Below are 6759 nucleotides of genomic sequence, written 5' to 3'. Positions count from 1 at the left end.
GCTGCGTTCATGGGTTGTCGGAAATATTTGGTCTGACACACAAATTTTACCCTTAGTTAATTTTTTTGGCATTTCACACACAGTCTATAACATCAAGAAAATATTCGCCGACATTTTCTACAGATGTTGTCAGATTGTGGTAGAATAACATTCAGCTTTGCATAAAATCACGGCACCTACGGCAAACTACCCTTGACGCCTATATGTACTGGGCTGCTATTACTACCACTGTGCGGGAAACAAACGTAATTAAATGCTAATGACAAATAAAAAACAGTCACAATCACAAATGCTAATGGGTGTTTCTTTGAAACAGCAATGTTTAATAATAGTTGCAAATAGCCTAATGAAATACACAAAAATCTTGATGCTCTAAGTCCGGAGGAGTACATGAATGCGACATTTATACATCGCAAAACCTCCCTGCCTTTATTTGGAACAGGACCGGCGTTAGTATGAGACAGGCTTTTGCTTATTTTAAACAAAAGCCGCACAGCAGAGACAATAAAACTGTAGATGACCACCACGGGAAAGATTTAACCACATGTATTAAATTAGGATATTGATTAAAAAAAAAAAAAAAAAAAAAAAAAAAAAAAATATATATATATATATATATATATATATATATATATATATATATATACACACACACACACACACACATATATATGTGTATATATTAATATCAACAAGTAATATCTGATTGGATCTTTGTCAGATGCTTAATGGCAGGAGTGTCCAAACTATGGCTCAGGGGCCAAATGTGGCCCGCGGTCCATTGTTGATTGGCACGCACCAAATTGTAGAAATTAAATGAACTGTGGCCCACAGTAGAACAAGATGCTTGTGCTTTGCTGTATTTCTTAGTTTCAGCACAAGATGGTACCACCATGTTGATTCTGTAAACAAACATTTTGACAGGAAGAATTTACTTATGTGTTTTTGGGTGACAAAATTGAGACAACACTATAAATGGTAAACATATTGGCAACCAAAATAATAATAATAATACATGTGTCCATGTGGCCAACTGGGAAAAAATTTGTACACCCCTGCTTTTATATACAAAATTGTGCAGCTACACCAGCCCAGTAAGAGACTACTGGCCATGAACTGAGAAAAGATGTCTATGAAGTTTTGCAAACACATTTAGCAAATCTCAGTAGAAATTCTCAGATAGAAGAAACACATTTAAGTCAGTGATGTATTTGTGTCTGGAGGAGTGGGCATGCTTTCAAGCTATCCAACATTTTTAAACAGTCCAACCAGCGAAGAATATTTGATCTGCATTAACTGCTGCTGCTCCAGGAAGCAAGAAATTAAAGGCCACAGAAAGTCCAGATTTCACCATTACCACCCGTCCCCTGACTATAGGCAAAGACAACAACATAATATTGCATTTGAATGCATTATTTAATATTTCTCAACAGTGCTTTTGTCTTTCTTTAGAACTACTCCAAAGAAACCATGACGGTTGGATTTACTGTTAGTAGGGGTTACAGTTGAGATCATCAGTTTGAGGACTATTATGAGGCAACAGATGGTAAGACTCATTTTATACTTGGAATGTGGAGTTTTAATGTGGTGTCTAGTTAGGAGAGCACTGGTTAGCTATTTGTTGGGACGATTTGACAGTGTTTTCAGTGGAGGACAGTATTTGGCTGTTGTAAGCTGCCTAATTATGGTATAGTAGCCAATGGACCAACTTAGAGCTGGCAATTCTAAGCACTGTTGTTGTTTATGTGTTGAATGCAGGTGCATATTGTGCAACTGGCTGCATGTGTGTAGAGAACATGTGTAACGCTGTATCACAGCTGTTTTTGTATGTTTTATTGCTGTTAGATGCAGGTTATTGGTCACATATGGCTATCTAAAGCAAATGTCGGCCGATTGCTCAAACACTGCATACCAAAACTTGAACCATTTTTGAAATTGATGGAAATGTGGTGTTGAAGAGTAAGACAGCAGCATCAAAACCAGACCAAAAAAGATGGAAAGGTTCTGATATGAAATGGTTGGAAGCTGTTATGCTGCTTCAGTTTCAGGGTATTACAGTGCATGCTAGCTCCCTAGCATTGGTGGCTGGATTCTTCCATAGGCTGTATTTGCATACATTGCTGTTAAATCAGTGTAAAAGTATTATAAAATAGTGTAGGAGTTGTACGAGCCCTCCACTATGCCTTGCAGCTCTGGCAAATATTTCATTAGAATTCAAACCAAACAACCTCCTTTCCTCTGCTTACCATTTTTTCATTAAAATCCCAGAGGTGATTCACAACCAATTCTTAGTGCAAACAAACCTTATGTATGGAGTGATGTGTGCTGTATGAGTTTTTTTAAATAATGTTAATAATTTCTAAGTGCCTAAACAATCATAACTGCAGCAATGAATATGAAATTGACCTTTACATTCAGGCGATCCCAGCTGGATTCATAATTCCTCCACTGTGTGCTCTCAGTCACTTTGCACCAATTTTAACCTGCAGAGCACTGGCAGTGAAAATACACCAAAGGCTATCACAATGTTTTATTCAATGAAAGTGCTTGAAATTCAGCCCATGGAGGAAAAATATACATTAAGCTGAAGCTTTACTGCTCATCGCTCAGATGGGGATAATGAGAGGAAGAGCAGGATGATGACAGGAATGTAAAACAAAGAGTAAAAGATCCTTCACAGTGTAATTAAGAGCAACCTGCTGCTGAACTTTGTACGTCCTCTTTGTGTCCCTCAGGCTCTGTGGATGTGGGAAATGCTGACAGACATCTTCTAAAGGGGTCACTGTGACATTGGATCAGTGCTGCTGGATTTTATACTCTCGTTTGACTGGTCACACCAACATTTTTCTTTGTAATTTTCAGCAGGATTTGAGAGAGGCCTTTTGGTGCAGAATAATCCTCAGGGGTTACTGAAGCACAAAAATACACACGTAGGGCCAGACGAAATGGTCCAAAGATCATATCTGTAAATGTTTTAACTGGATTGCAATATGCAGTATATACTGGTACATACACATATACAACCCCAATTCCAAAAAAGTTGGGGCACTGCATAAAATGTAAATAAAATTGGAATTCAATGATTTGCAAATCTCATAAGCCTATATTCTATTCACAACAGAACAAAAGCAAGTCTGTAAACATCTGGGAAGTGAGGAGGCCAGTTGCTGGAGCTCTGGGAGAGGAATGTTGTCCCATTCTTGTCTCATGAAGGGTTTCAGCTGCTCACCTGGGTCTTCATTCAATTTAAAATGCACCAAATGTTCTTCATTAGTGATAGATGTGGACTGCAGGTAGGCCAGCTCAGCACCCAGACTCTTCTATTGTGAAGCCATGCTGTTGTGATGGATGTAGAATGTTGTTGAGCATCGTCTTGCTGAAATATGCAAGGCCTCCCTGAAAGAGCCGCTGTCTGGATGGGAGCATATGTTGCTCCAAAACCTCTACACTTTTCAGCATTAATAGTGCCTTTCCAGATTTGTAAGCTGCCAACACCAGAGGCACTAATGTAACCTCATACCATCAGAGATGTTTGAACTGTGCACTGATAACAAGCTGGATGGTCCATCTCCTCTTTAGTCCACATGTCACACCCTCTGTGGTTTCCAAAAAGAACTTTGAATTTTGATTCATCTGACCACAGAACAGTTTTCCATTTTGCCTCATTCCTGTGCTATCAGACAGTGATTTCTGGAAGTGTTCCTGAGCCCATGCAGTGATTTCCAGTAAAGAATAAATGCCTGTTTTTAATGCAGTGCTGCCTGAGACCATGAGGATCACAAGCAACCAATATTGAACTTCAGCCTTGTCACTTGCAATCTATTTTTCTTACTGCACAGCGCCCCAGCTTTTTTGGAATTGGGGTTTTACATTTTTTGTAAATTATTAACAAACTGCATCACCACTTTTGCCCGCTTTTGAATGTTGCTTACATATTGGTGCAATTCAGACAGTTCATCTGCGGTGTTTGATAATTAGAGACAAGAGCTACTGGGTGTATAGGACATCTGCTCTTGTTGATGTGGTAGCAAACAGGTATCAGTATCATTTTATTTAAGATTTTTACAGCCAGTGCTTAAACCAACTAGAAAACATAAATTATAATGTTTAGACCAAACATTCTAATAGTTTATCTTTTGGCTGATAAACATAGAGTATTTTTACTCAAAATAGTCTTTTAACTGAGCATTAGGCCTGGCATTGATTACTGATATGAAAGTTCTGAAACTGCAGGTGTGGGCACTGCCAGCAAAAAAAAATGCACCGTAGGCTGACACAGACCCAAGAGGTGCTTTGGAGCATCATATAATGGTCATTATTACTGGGAATTAAACTACACTGACACTTAATTTACTGTTACAGTTATTCTAAGAGTTTCAGAGTGAAAGGGGAACAGGACGGTACAGGAGAAATCTAAGAGAGAAATGGTCATGTTTACACCTTTTCTCCACTAGATGGAGGCATTTAATGGATTTTATGTTCAAGCCACACTTGCATCAGTGACTCTCACAACAAAACTAAAATCTCCCTTCACTAATTACAGAATAATGATGGGTATTACATGTCATGATCTTTGAATTATAACTGTTTGGGGTTTGTCTATATTGTTTGTTAAAGTTTTCTTATGTGAGTCTATTACACACAGTCTGATTATTTACATTAGGTCGGCATTGATCACCATCTGAACCATTTCCTTATAAATCAATATTTGATACCATGAATGTTTTTGTGGGCAGTGATATTGAAACCTCAGAAAACAAATGAATGGTTTTGCTAATATAAAGTGTAAGAACTTCCAGTTGATTCAGCCACCATTCCTTGGTATCAAAATGTAAGCAAAACTCTTTTATTTATATGTACAATCTTGAAAATATATATGTGACTGTAGGACCATCCATGAGTTTAACTGCAAAACCAAAAATTGAATGTTTATGACACTAAAATCCAATTTGCATAATAATGTGGAACGTGGTGAATGTGCAAAATTTTGGAAGAATTTTATTTTCCCCATAAGGCATCTGTGTTTCATGCTACTTTACAATGTGAGATTTGACTGCCAATTACATGCTCTTCCACCTCAGGGTATCTTATCAGCTGTCTGGGTCTGTGGGCCTCATTAGAGGAAACAAGATGTAGCTATGCTAAAACAAGTTATTTCAGCTCAGCTTTCCACTTTAACGGCTGAAAAAAGATCACAACTAGAAAAGCACTCAGAGAGCGCAGACCTCCACCATTAGCCCTATCTCCCAATAGTGAAAAATCCTCTAAAAAATTCATGATGAGGCAAAGCATTGGCTTCACTACGTGTGGACTGTCATGGCAGAAGCATTGCCTGCCGGGGCCATCGGATGCACTGACAGTCTCACTGGACGACTGGAAGTCATGGCAGAGGGTGAATATTCCTCTATACCTCCCAGCATTGTGAGTATTCTCGCTACAATTCGCTGTCTTTCTTTCCGTTACGGTCCAACTCGTCTCCTCGACCGGGCGTGCATCTTTCAAACTCTATAAACTCCAAAACTTTGAATAGGAACACACCCAAAATGCTGCTGGGGTTGAAGTTATTCATGTCCACCATCTCCTGGTGGAAAGTGGTAGCAGCGCAGACCTCCGCCATTAACCCTATCTCCCAATTGTAAAGAATCCTTTAAAAAATTCCTGGATCCAGGCAGTGATCCAGATCACTCCCAAAATCTATTCAGTTCTTCCTTATGCCATTTCTGACATTTCCTGAAAATTTCATCAAAATCCATCCATAGCTTTTTGAGTTATGTTGCTAACAAACAAACTAGCAAACTAAAAAACAAACTAAAATACAAACTAACTAACAAACCCACCCAATCACATAACCTCCTTGGCAGTGCTAATAAGCTATAACTACACAAATATGACTTTGACTCAAATTATGATGACATGCCGTTTACTGTGGATACGAGGGGATACTTGTATGAGCCGGAGTACACAGAGGAACTTGTCCACAAGAGCAACTGTTGTCATGAGCGGGACTTAGTTATAACAATTCTACAGGATCTTTCTGATTGAGGATAGCTGCTAACTAGCATAGATGCCTGCAGCCTGCATCACTCCCCACCCAGAGTTCCCTGCCTTGCTGAACACCGGTGTTTCACCAACCTTCTTCAACTTCCTGAAGATAAATTAGAGAAACCAACCCTGACCAGAAGAGCTGAATGGAAATTTGTCATCCAAGTAATTTCATGGCCGTCACTGTGTTCTCCTAATGGTTGATAATTATACAAGCTATTGGTGGAATGATATTTTTACTTTATAAACACTGTGTTTGCTGTTGAAATGGGAAACAGAGCTGAAATTGCTAGTTGTAGCTTAGGTATTTCTTGTTCTCCTTCGACGAAGCCTGCAGACCCACATGGCTGATCAGACGCGTTGAGGAAGAAGAGGACATAGCCAATACTCTCATTGCAAAATAGTGCCAAACACAGAGGATTTCTGGGTGAAAAATAAATCAAAAAATGATCCATTTTGCATATAACTGAGCCACCATTGTTTTTAAAAAATTACACTGTTTTAAATTACACTGTAATAGTACCCATCTGTAGTGCTGTACAGCCTAGGTTCTCTGGGTGCGGAGAAGCTAGGCTGTACAAAGAAGCTTGTTTGAAGGGCCAACACTCACCGAAATCCCCGGAGGCCAATGGCACTACTATCACCAAGTACCTTATACAACCTAACTTCAAACATACAGAAATATCTCTTTAAAATGCACTCATGAAAACACTGACA

The sequence above is a fragment of the Cheilinus undulatus genome, linkage group 11 (genome assembly GCF_018320785.1).
Source record: "Cheilinus undulatus linkage group 11, ASM1832078v1, whole genome shotgun sequence".
In the NCBI taxonomy this organism is placed as follows: domain Eukaryota; kingdom Metazoa; phylum Chordata; class Actinopteri; order Labriformes; family Labridae; genus Cheilinus; species Cheilinus undulatus.
This window is presented reverse-complemented; position numbering follows the sequence as displayed.